We start from the raw sequence: 13,346 nt of genomic DNA, 5'->3' as shown, positions 1-13,346 counted from the left end.
AGAACCTCAAGATTTGCCTTCAATCGAGGCTGTTGATATCACGAACTATCTGGCACTTCAAACGTCTTACTACACTAAACAGCAGATGGAAGCCTACAAAAGTCAGTCAGTCAGTCAGTCATTTTCTACCACTTATTCCATAGTGGGTCACGGGGGAGCTGGTGCCTATCTCCAGCAGTCTATGGGCGAGAGGCGGGGTACACCCTGGACAGGTCGCCAGTCCATCGCAGGGCAACACACAGACAACCATGCACACACTCATTCATACACCTAAGGGCAATTTAGAGAGACCAATTAACCTAACAGGCATGTTTTTGGACTATGGGAGGAAGCCGGAGTACCCGGTGAGAACCCACTCATGCACAGGGAGAACATGCAAACTCCATGCAGAAAGACCCCAGGCTGGGAATCGAACCCAGGACCTTCTTGCTGCAAGGCAACAGTGCTACCAACTGTGCCACCATGCAGCCTACAAAAGTCTGGAGGCATAAAACTTTTTTTGTCCAGAACCTCGGAACCAAACGGCTCCGCGATAATTATCGTTTGGTCTTTGCCAAGGTGAGTGTTAGTTCATATGTTCATATATTAGTGGAGATGTTAGCGGTTAGCAGTAGTGGCTAAAACAAACATACAACGCCTCTCTACGGCTACATTAACTTAACAATCATTACTACATAAATAGGCATTTCACGACAAACTAATGGTAAACAGAACCACAAAAAAAGAAGTTGGACTGCTACTTACCACTGACGAAGTGGGTCACTACAGACACTCGCATTAGCAGATTCTGCTCCTCCCGACCGCAGATGTAGATTTATAATCCACTTTTTAAGTTGTTTTTCGGTTATTTTTTTACATCTTTCACCTTTATGAATGACAACCTTTGGCACTCGATAATAATGCTTTTCCTTTTCTCTGCTGGAGCGATTGGAGCAGCCGTAAACGGCACAAAACATGGGCGTGTTTACAGCCGGCAAATCCTCGGCTACTTCACTTCCTGCCCTCCATCTGCATTCCGCGCTCTCGCGGCATAGCTATGTGACGTCATGTGAAAGCTAGCTATTATAAATTGTGACTGTAGGTAGTAAATGAACATACTCCAGACCAATTAGCAGGCAGATAAAGATATGATCTATTTCCACACATCCAAACCATGTTCTTAGGATATGAGTATGGAGGACCGATCCTGACAAAATAAAAAATAAAAGCAGATATATATATATATATATATATATATATATTGTTTTTCCTTTTCCTTACACATGCCTTTGTTCATGTCCAGGCGTTGTAGGGAGGTCATACAGACACATGGAGGTCACACACAATACTGAGCCTCATTTTGACTTGTTTTAAGGGAACGTTTGACCTCTGTAATTGCAAACAAAGGCTACTGTGCCAAATATTAACATTGATTTTCAGAGGTGTTCAAATAGTTATTAGCAGCAGTAACACACAAATAAATTATTATTAATAATAATTATTGTGATTTGCGGATTTTATTTTTTTTATTATTTCTCTCACAGTGGACGTGCACCTAAGATGAAAATTTCAGGCCCCTCCATGATTTCTAAGTGGGACAACTTGCAAAGTTGCAGGGTGTTCAAATACTTATTTTCCTCACTGTATATATATCTCTCTCTATATATATATATATAGATATATACACACAATGTTCTTTTTACATTTACTCGTCTCTCTTTTTCCTTTACGTATGCCTTTCTCCTTCATTATGCAAATGAGAGGGCTGCCTTCTTCTCTCCAGCTCCTATACTATTGGTCAATAAACAGCAGAGCAGGACCCGTGTGCGGATCGATTGTGCATGCCAGCGCTTTTGGCCTTTCTGGAGAACGCCTAATTTTAGGGGAAGTGAAGGTCTAGATGTCTCAGACAATTGCACAAGAATTAAGTCACCTTGCTAGCTTAGCCGAAAGCAATACTGTCAGTGATGACTATTTATTGTTTTGTGTAGATATTTTGCATGAGAAGCTGCTCCAGTTATCTGCAGACACAGATAATGAAGCTGACCCATTAGTTCTCCAGATTTTGGAGGAGGTGGCGTGTCGTTTGCACAAGTCTGTGTACCACACAAGAACAGTTGGGATACCTGGATATTTGCTGGCCGCTGAGGCCTTGGAATCGTTTTGGCTTGCAGGTGTGACAGTTACAGATATTGCAGAAATTTTTTGGGTCTGTGAAAGAACAGTTCACCGGCGGATGGCAGACTATGGTATTAGGTAAGTGCGTGTGGTGTTTCTGTTGCTACTTTGAACTCCGTAGTATTTTCTATTTCATTATAGTTACAAATTGTAACGGAACATCTGTTATGTGTTCAAATGTACACATACAGGGGTTGGACAATGAAACCGAAACAGCTGGTTTTAGACCACAATAATTTATTAGTATGGTGTAGGGCCTCCAATTGTGGCCAATACAGCGTCAATTCGTCTTGGGAATGACATATACAAGTCCTGCACAGTGGTCAGAGGGATTTTAAGCTATTCTTCTTACAGGATAGTGGCCAGGTCACTACGTGATACTGGTGGAGGAAAACGTTTCCTGACTCGCTCCTCCAAAACACCCCAAAGTGGCTCAATAATATTTAGATCTGTAGATCGGTAGTCCTTGGCCCATCTAGCACAAGTATTGGGACAAGGGAATGCCATGATATGGCAGCCCAAACCATCACTGATCCACCCCCATGCTTCACTCTGGACATGCAACAGTCTGGGTGGTACGCTTCTTTGGGGCTTCTCCACACCGTAACTCTCCTGGATGTGGGGAAAACAGTAAAGGTGGACTCATCAGAGAACAATACATGTTTCACATTGTCCACAGCCCAAGATTTGCGCTCCTTGCACCATTGAAAACGACGTTTGGCATTGGCATGAGTGACCAAAGGTTTGGCTATAGCAGCACGTGTATATTGACCCTGTGGAGCTCCCGACGGACAGTTCTGGTGGAAACAGGAGAGTTGAGGTGCACATTTAATTCTGCCGTGATTTGGGCAGACGTGGTTTTATGTTTTTTAGATACAATCCGGGTTAGAACCCGAACATCCCTTTCAGACAGCTTCCTCTTGCGTCCACAGTTAATCCTGTTGGATGTGGTTCGTCCTTCTTGGAGGTACGCTGACATTACCCTGGATACTGTGGCTCTTGGTACATCACAAAGACTTGCTGTCTTGGTCACAGATGCGCCAACAAGACGTGCACCAACAATTTGTCCTCTTTTGAACTCTGGTATGTCACCCATAATGTTGTGTGCATTTCAATATTTTGAGCAAAACTGTGCTCTTACCCTGCTAATTGAACCTTCACACTCTGCTCTTACTGGTGCAATGTGCAATCAATGAAGACTGGCTACCAGGCTGGTCCTATTTAGCCATGAAACCTCCCACACTAAAATGACAGGTGTTTCAGTTTCATTGTCCAACCCCTGTAGTTATTAAGTGGTAAGCCTTTAACCCGTACGAGAATAATTAAGTTTTGAATTATAACCTATGTCATACATATTAAAATATACAAATTTTGTGTAACGGTGGAGACCGCATCAGGAGAATAATTACAAATGTGTGTTAATATCAACCATTACACGGCATTCAACATAGCTCTTATGGTACTAATTCTCTTAAAATGTGTAATACATTAGTGTCACAAATTGGTTTGGACAATTTTCCATCACTGTGGTGAACCTCACGTTCGGCAAATATTGTGACTATTTCGGATCTGTCATGTAAAATGTGCATGTAAATTTGCTGTATATTTAATCACGTGACTTGAATGGTCAAAACCTATGTGTTTGTTAAAGAAATATAGTCAGTTGTTTTCTAATGACCAGACATTGTCTTTTTTTTCTCGTAGAGTATCCGATTTATTCAACAACATAGGAGATGATGAGCTGGATGGAGTTGTGCGAGACATTTTAAGTTAACATCCCAATACAGGATACAAGATGATGTTGGGCTACCTGAATGCTCAAGGTATTCATATCCATAAGTCTAACACTTGTGCTTATGAAGGTGTTGAGAAGCACCTGTTGCAGTTGTAGATATCATCTTTTTCTTTTCATTCTATTCATCACCTCCAAATTAAACATGTTTTAATTAGGGTCTAATTCATTTTCAAGGAACACGAGTGCAAGAAGCAATGCGCCGTGTGGACCAGCAGGGAATTTGGATGCGCACATTCCAGCTTCGAACTGTTCAGCGTAGAAGATACTCTGTTCCAACTCCAAACAGTTTGTGGCACATAGATGGAAACCATAAACTTATCAGGTCAGACTCACTTGTTTCAAAAAACAAGAACAATACTTAAGATAGTTCCTGGACAAAGAAAAAGAAATTCTCTATTAAAATAAATAGCCTATAGAAATTATGGAGTTATTGATTAGTGTCAGAGTGGTAACAAGTTAAATCATCATAAATCAAGCATAAAAGATTTTCCCTGTCTTTTAGCGACCATCTCATATAAAACTGTTTTGGTCAAGAAAATGAAGTCACTCTGCTTCTGAAGGGTCAAACTTATTGTTTGTATGATTTAATTAAAATAATTAATAAAAATACATTGTTTACATGTTCATAAAAATGGATTCATAAAAATGCTTGGTGGGTGACAGTTATTTTTCTGTTACATTGATATCCATCTGTGTTTTTGATAAAGGTGGGTTATAACGATCCATTAACAATTGCTAATTCTAGCTTTTTATGCAAATGAGGTGTCACATTTTTGTGATTTTAGCTAATGTTGCTTTGTAACTTCTTTAATGTTTTAATTTCTGCTCTGATATAAGCAAGTGTTACCTTGGTAACAGTGTTTGTCTGATGTTAACGGGCTAGAATTCTGTTATTTTCAGTTGAAGCTAAGTTTAATTTACCATAAGCTTATAAATCTAGTGCAACCTCTAATAGATCTTATTTATTTCAGGTACCATACAGAACAAAACAGATAACTTCACACAGACAATGAGGTGCACTTGTATGCGTTACACTGGGCCTTTCTACCTCAGATCAACAGACATGTGCAGTTTTTCAAGGATGGCTGGAACAACCACAAAGTACGCACAGAAGGGAACCAATCACCGCTACGGTTATGGTCTCAAAACCAACGTGAAGGTCACGACCCTGCACAGGTGGGTTTTATTAATGCCATTCAACAAAGTGAAATTGTATGTCACTTTTTTGTTCAAACACACAACAGTGCATGTAAGTTGGATGTAATTTATATCATGCTTTCATATTATATAGGTTGACCTCCAACATGGAATTGACTGGGAGAGTCCATATGGTCGCCATCACGATGGGGTGACTGTGCCAGAGGTTGAGTTTCCACGTCCTTTGACTCAGATGGAATTTGAAACACTACCAGATCCAACTGGCTTGTTTTCTAATGTGATAAATGTTTATCATCAGACTATTGTTGTACTGACTGCAATATTTGAAAATATTTAGGTTACAGTTACCAAAGATTTTCTTGCTACAGAGTAGGTGCAAGTTGGTTTTTTGGAAATGTATCAACATGCCTTTTTCGTGATGGTAGTTGCTTCTCATCAACATGCATCTGCGCCTCTTTTGGCACAACAGTTGTGACATTTAGATCTTTGTAATAGAAATGGCGTTTTTTTCTTTCAAATTTTTATGTTTTTAATTCGGACAGCAGAACAATACATTGTGGTATACCTGTTACATTCGATATTTGCCGTGAACATACAATATATTAGGTTAGACATCTTGTATCTAAACATCTGAACATTGACCTGTTTTACACAGATTTGTATATTGTAATAAAATCACTGTTATGATACCATTTCAGTTTTCATTAAGAATTTGTTGATAACATCACATTTAACAGTTTGTAATTACTTTGTTGGTCTAATCTCTTATTGTTTTAACAAACATTTTCAGGAACATAGTTGGTGATTCTGTTATTTGGGAAACCAGATAACAGCTAATACATGAGTACGCATCAACAGAAAATGTCCTACAATAATATGAAAGTGTTTTTATAGTTGATCTGAACAACAATGCTGAGAACTGTCAAAGTACATAATTAACAAGCAGATTATCCTCTTACTTCTTGGTATTAAATGGATCCAGAATATCCATGTCTATCAAGAGACAGAACCGTAAGAACAGTTTAATAATAGTCATTCTGATAACCAACAACATAGAACATTCTGCAATTGATAAACTTGTTACACAATGTTTAAATGGCCCGGCTTAAATCTGACCAAAACCAGAGTAGGCCGAAGAATTGCTTGCCATAAGGTCTTGGTGGAAGTCTTCATAGTTTTTGTGGTTTTTGGATAGCTTCAGAGTCAGGAAGCAAGTGGATGACTGTGGGAGACTGCAGTCAATAACTTCGACCTGGAGATTGGAGCATAGCATACCCCAGCCTGTCCAGAATGTTAGTAAATTCTTGAGCCTGTCTGGCGTTCCTTTTATGCACACAAAGGAATGTATTATGTTAACAGGGAGTCTGATCAATACATTAGCAAGATTAATTTACATGTGCATAATTCAGTTTCCAAAAGCATATATGAAGAGTACTGAAAAATGTATAATCTTTGCTTACCATTTTCTATGAATCTTCGGAGGAAGCTCATGATCAAACAGTGATCCTCCAACGAGAGTGTGTCCTCATCTATATCTTCATCCTTAGGCCAGTTTATGTTATTGATTACCATCTACAAAAAAATTGCAATGCAAATTAATTGGAATGTAGGTAACTGAAGAAAAAATAAACAGTGTTAAGGTAGAACTTTTGATGCATACAAATGTTTGTCTTTCAGTCCAAAATTGAAAAACAGACATAGGAAATACAAGAGTACATTTTTGGCATGCACTGGGATGTACTGTCGAGCAATCTCAAGTGTACACCACCTGGTGTCCCCAACCGCTGGATGTAGGCACTATCTCCACCTACTAACCTGCATATGTGGGCATACAGTAAGAATGAATATTTGCATGCAGTGTTGATTTCTAATCTTTGCAAAGGAAACTTACCTGTGGTGTTATCTCTGCCTCTCTGGCCCTTGGAAAAAGTACTGGTACAGCATCAGGCCTGGAACTAAAAAATTCCCACACACCTGTCTTTCAGCCCTCTTCGGATTTGTTTGACCTGTTGTTTTGTTCTTTCCAAAACCTACACATGGAAAAAAAATAATAATAATTCAAAGTTTTGGGAAAAAATATAAACAAACAAACCTTATCAAGGGTAGTTTTTCATTTTTTATTTTCAGTTGCAGTATTTTTTACAATTATAAAGCTCAGTATAGTCCTGCACTCATAGCGTTCAATAGATTCACGTTTAAAAGTTCAGCGTATTCTCAAGCTCTGGGGTGTGTGTTTCAAATAAGGTCCTGAATGCTTGAAATAAAATGACCCTTTTAAAAAAAAACGAAATCATAAAATGCTTTTGTTTAAAAACTTTGTTTTCATTGTTATAAAAATTAACATCACAAAGCTTATTGAGTGGATTTTTAAAGTTGTAGAGTTGATTTTTGGAATCTCTGATTAAAAAAATATAGAATTGACTATTTCTATGGGCACCATAAAGATGTTGATTTTGCCATTTTGAAAAATAAAAATAATCTCGCAATAATTCGCCTTCTGTCAAACTATTTGTTATCTTTCCACACTTAAAACCATTCAGATGTAGATATATCAGGTGGGGCAGTCATGATTGTGATGGCTTAAGAACAGTACTAGTCTATATTCACCTTAACAGTTTGCGTTGAAATTATAGATGACCTTTCATCAGATATTGTTTCTGCAGGTATAATAACTTACAGCATGGAGGAGTATTTTTTCTTCGAGCCAATGTCTGTTATTGACTGTAACTCCAGGAAGATCCCATGGCAACGTCAAAGAGAGAACCATGGATTTCTCCTCCTCTGACAAATCCTTGGTTCCCTGTAACTAAGTAATCACTGTAGGATAAATAAAACAGTATGACATCACATGATACAAATGCAAACCAAAAAATTGCCCCAAATACATCTGAAGAATTAAAAAAAATTGCAAATGAAAGAGTTTGTTTCTCATGACATTTACAAACAATATCATGGAAAAAGAAAATCTTTTGTTGTAGGTCTTGTAGCATAGTCAAAGTAAAACTGAAAATTTACAAACCATTGTTATGACCTCACGGACATCTTGGTCTGCACAATCAGACTCAGTTACAGTGGCTGTTTCTGGGTCCCCTCCAAACAGCACATGGATGATTCCTTGGCTGAGGCCAACCAGACGAGGACCACCATTCAGAAAGCTGTGGCCGATAATGCGACCCGCCACCACAAAAAGGTCGCTTTCTAGAAGCAACCTCGATGTAGAAGGAGTGAGATGGTCCAGCTCACCTTCAAACAGCAATGTCTTCACATCTGTCAAACAACAATTGATAATATTAACATAAACAGGTTTTTCTGAACAATCTCCATAGCTGCCAATTCAAGAAAATGAAAAAATGAATAACCATACCAGTTTCGTCATCAAGCAAGAATCCATTCTGAAGGTTTGACATGACTATTAAAAGGACATGTCTATTAACACCCTCTCCAATGGCAGCATCACCTCCAAAAATGAAAGCCAAATCTTGCGCAACATTATGTCTCCATCCAGTTGAAGAGTCAAGACTGGACTAATTTCGTTTTGGATGTAAAACAGTGTGGTTTATAAGGGCAGTTGGAGGAGTTGACAGAGTTTTTTTTAAATAAATGACTGTTTTACCTATGAGATGACATTGCAGTGGGTTAGTCCACTGCACCCGTGACCTTTTGTAGAATCTCACAATGGCACGGTTCCTTTCCTTCAGGGTATCCCTTAAACTCAGGGTAAATGAAAGACTTTCTCTATCCTTGTTTGCTTCACGTACTGACTCAATGTACAGCTCAGACGCTTTAGCTGGAACTACTTCTGTAATCCAAGCTTGAAAGAAACATGATCAAAAAAGTGTATACAAACTGATTAGTGCAGTAAAATTTCTGAATCTATATACAAAAAAAAGAAATAAATCAAAATTATATGCAACCATCCATTCCAACCAACCATTTTCTAAACCTGCTTCATCCAAAGAAGGTACTTTGAAACATGGTGCCTATCTCCTGTTCAACAAGCAAAACTTATGAAACATACAACCATGCCGGTTTTCCATTTATTTTCTGACAACACAGACACACACAGGAAAAAGTAGTGTTTTCAAAGATAGTTTCATGTCTCACCTTTACTACTAACTTTAGAAGCGCATAGGATTCAAAGTAATAAACAACTACAAAAACCTTGTCATTACAAGAACAACTGTCATAATTACGAGATCTTGATGTTAACTAATGAGAAACCCATAATAGCGAGATGCAGATCTCATAATTGAGATAACTGGAAAGCAGCTGCCCAACATTATGTGGCACCCTAGTGGCCATGGATTTAAACAGAGTTCTATCGTGTTTATTGAGTAATAAACTTGAGTCCTAATTCTAACCTGTACATGGTACTTACCATTTCTGATGTCCCTCTGAATATCTGGAGGATTATGCTGTGTGCTTAGATCAGTTGAAGGACCAGCTAAAGATAAAACATATGCATGGCACGCGTTACAAAAAATATTTTTAACACAAATGGGTTGGTTTAAATTTGAAATGGCAATGGACAGACGTTGCTGGTGGCTGCAGATATCACTGTACAAACCCTGATCTGAACCTGTCTCCAGTGTCACCACTATATCTGCAACTTGGTGCCGTGAGGAGCTGCGAGTTGCCCCACTGGTGGAAGGGAAAGATTCCTCTCCCTTCTCACTTTCAGCCTGTTTTTCCCTGTCATCCTGTGATAGCCTTTAGAATCGATTTAACAATCAATTTGCATCTGATTCTTGAAGTACTTATTAACATGAAATACAAACATTTCAATATGAAAATAAACAGAAAGATTTATCACAAACAAGATGCTGGCCCACATACAATTTAAGTTATTGATAATACTTTGACCATATGTGTGTTTTATGTGATGGTTTCAGATTATGTGCACCACCTATCTATAAAAAACAATTATTAGCCATGGATTTATTGTAGGCACATCTTATTCTGGATACAGAAGTTATACCCTATCCATGGAATGAAACTTTGCATTATAAAAGTTAACTAACCATCCATACGTAAATATGAGTTTGACCAAATAACATCCGTTCTGATTCAGCCGTTAATTATTTATCACTTCACTGGAAGGAGTAAAGCCTACCGATTTGCCTATTTGTGTATGAATGTAATTGTGAATGTGTTTATGTGACTCAAGTGTAAAGTTCTTTAAGTGGGTACTATGTCAGGACAAGAACAACATAGATTTAATCCATTTGCATTAATAAAGTAAACTAAGTGTACAGATGAGAACTTTAGATTTGGATCAGTACCTTAAATAAGACTGATTGTGTTGCCTTATCTGTGAAAAAGGAATTTCTGCTCCACAAAGAAGACATGGTGTGAGTGGTCCAATATATGTGTTAGGAGGTCCCTCAGTCCCTTCCTACGTGTAAAAGTAAAAAAATATATATAAAGATTGAAGACGCACACAAACAGAGTTTGTGTTTGACACAGTTGCAAATAACAGCAAACGATTGGCTAAAAGCAGATAGAGTTACCTGCTCCAAGCTGATATTGCACTGTAGAGGGCGGATGTAAATTGTAGAGTGGTGAATCATAGTGGTGGGTTCCTTCAAATATTGCACAGTGTACCCTTCATTTGGGCACTGTATAACAGAAAGCTGGCGGTTCCTTGTGTTATCAGAAGTTTTGAGCAACTCATAGCCACCTGCATTCCTCAACTTTGGAAAGTTTTGATAAAGACAATCTGTTAATTCCTGACAGCTGCGAAAGTCACCTGAAAAATAATGCACACATAAACACACAATTAAGAAATACCACTTGACCAACAAACTATTATCATTGGAGTCTTTGAATTCCACTGAAGAAAAGGAGAAGAAATATTATCTTTATCTGTTTAAGGTTTAAAATAAGTGGCTTAAGAAGGAGAAAAGACATTGCAGTGGAAGTGCACAGCTACACAGGGTGCTCTAAAAAACTGAGAAAAAGCAGTAAATGTTTAAAATAATTCAGAAAGAGCTTCCGAACGTTTTACCAACATTTTCCTCAGAATTATTGTATGTGTTACCATACAGTTACATACAATACAATACATTTTTTTCTACAGTGTTAGAGCAGCAAAATAGTTCAAGCAACAATGACATAGATAACATACCTTGGAAACATATGCGCCGCTCACCCAGTCCTGCCCTATGAAGACGGTCCTTATCTGGTCGCCTTGGAACAAATGTTGAATCTTTTCGCCCAAGGCAACAAAAGATGTGTATATATGTGAGGTGGCTGACAGTTGCATTGCTGCGTCTTGGATGCCTTCTACTTGATCTGCTTGCAAACAGTCTTGACACCTCAACTGTGGATGGAAATAGTGAAATGTACCTAGCACCACAGTTATATGTCTAATCAAGAAAATATTTTCTGCATATATATTATCTTACCATCAACAGGATGTTGTCCTGCAACATTTGGCATTTGAGGTGTGGTTGAGACTGTGAGTATATTGACACATATGTAAAAGTGTAGAAATGTGTAAACAACTCTATCTTTAAGCTACCCTAGCCTGCAGTAAAAGAATATATGGACATAGCTTAAAATGTATCAGATTTAAAACTTATAAGATCTCTGTTCACCATCAGTGAATGTTTTATCTTGTCAAAGCTACAAATAGACAAATTATACTTTTAAGTTATATACAAGGCTACATTCACCTTGCAAGTGTTAAAGCTCATTTAAAGTTGCTGCCTAAAATCCTTGTTTTTGTTTGTTTGGTCAGTCATAATACCATTTAAATGAGACCATTATCAGTTCAGACTGAACACTTCAAGTCCATCACACAGCAGTGCACTATTTACTATTAGAGCATTGGATGTAACTGTTACATTAAGGTGACCAGATTTCTGAATTACGAGGAAATTTCCACGTCAGAATAAAACAAAAAAGATGAATTGTTAGAAGGATATAATGACAACATTAAAACAGTGATGGTTTCATTTAAAACATTTGGTGTAAATTTAACAACAAAGAAAATTAAGTGAGAGCAACTCAGATCTAAGTCGATGAGGGTCTCCTTTTTAATAATCATCTTGATTGATGATTTGTCACACAGTCTCACTTATGTTGCAGCCTTCATTTATATTTTATTTGAGTCTTCATCTTCAGCAAAGCAACGCATCCTGGCCCTATTTTGCTTTCCAGGCACAGTAAACGTTAACACTAGCAACGATTCCTAAAGCGAGCAAAACCTTTATCCTCAGCCCTATTCAAGCAACAGAAAAAGATTTTCACATATTTAACAGAACAGTTCCCGCTATGTTCTTCTATTTCTTCTTTTGGAAGATGGCAGCAGCTGTTCCTCCTATGCAAGGACAGCTCCTCTGTATTGTAGCTGTAACTGTGCGCAACGTGCTCAATCGTGGGTTTTTCCCAAAGCTAAAAGTAACAGTCTACCCTTTTAAAAAATGTTTACCTGTCACAAACGATAACATCTGGGACGTTTCATTATTGTATACCAATGGGTGAGCGTAGGCTAAATAAAATCCCCAACTGAAGCATTAAAACACAATAAAACACGTACGTAGGCTGTTGACTTACAAACATTAAAACAAGAACTAATGTTCTGCTTGTAAAACAATGACGAGGAAAAAAAAAACTCTTACTTGTGTTGCTCCTTGGCCTTATGGTGGGGCCTTGTGCTTGTGGAGTTGAACCGGCAGATGCTAAAAAAAAAGACAATTTGAATAAATTCTTCGACAAAGCTGACCAAGATGAAACTCGTCCAATCTATTTGCAGCTTTCCTTAACAACTCCGACACAGACCGTGTTTCCGCTCCCTCCATAACTATATTTGTCAAGAGTCATGTGGTCCACACTCCTTACTTCAGTTGTTTGCCAACAGTCAATATAATAAAAAAGTAGAAAAAGATGCCCAAAGAAAAAAAATGCATATTTAAAAGCATATTTATTCTCAATCACACTCTCCAGCGACATGGTAGGATTATATAAAATCGTCCATTTATTCAGGTTAACTTTAATATCACCTGTAATGTCAAATTGACTTACATGAAGAAATGACAGGAGTTTTTGAAACTGGACAGAAACTGACTGTAAAGAATGTTGTTATTGTACCTCCAAGCCACGGTGGCTGAGTTTTTAGCTCCAGTAAAAAGGTGGTCATTCTCACCCCTGAGCTTCATAAACTGGCCTATCTGCTCCTTTGTCCCTAAAAGAAATATGAAAATACCAAAAAAAAAATAATAATCTTGCTTAA

At 38.0% G+C, this 13,346-nt stretch overlaps 1 long non-coding RNA gene across 3 annotated transcripts; it reads right to left on the bottom strand.

Annotated features, from left to right (window-relative positions):
• Positions 1 to 5,613: 5,613 nt before the first annotated feature.
• On the bottom strand, positions 5,614 to 12,883 carry LOC124864635. 3 transcript variants are annotated; one of them, XR_007037330.1, is made up of 11 exons: positions 12,736 to 12,883; positions 11,518 to 11,568; positions 11,238 to 11,432; positions 10,621 to 10,859; positions 10,393 to 10,505; positions 9,489 to 9,554; positions 8,130 to 8,377; positions 7,788 to 7,927; positions 7,002 to 7,140; positions 6,571 to 6,682; positions 5,614 to 6,433 (listed from the first exon to the last, which is right to left on the bottom strand). It is a non-coding gene; the product is annotated as an uncharacterized LOC124864635 (long non-coding RNA). The 3 variants fall into 3 exon arrangements; XR_007037328.1 differs by having other exon boundaries at positions 8,130 to 9,554; XR_007037329.1 differs by lacking the exon at positions 11,518 to 11,568 and having other exon boundaries at positions 8,130 to 9,554.
• Between the last annotated feature and the right edge of the window lie 463 nt (positions 12,884 to 13,346).

This window comes from Girardinichthys multiradiatus, chromosome Y, assembly GCF_021462225.1.
Source record: "Girardinichthys multiradiatus isolate DD_20200921_A chromosome Y, DD_fGirMul_XY1, whole genome shotgun sequence".
In the NCBI taxonomy this organism is placed as follows: Eukaryota; Metazoa; Chordata; class Actinopteri; order Cyprinodontiformes; family Goodeidae; genus Girardinichthys; species Girardinichthys multiradiatus.
Note: the sequence above shows the minus strand (reverse complement) of the source record. Positions and strands in the feature narration are given on the sequence as shown.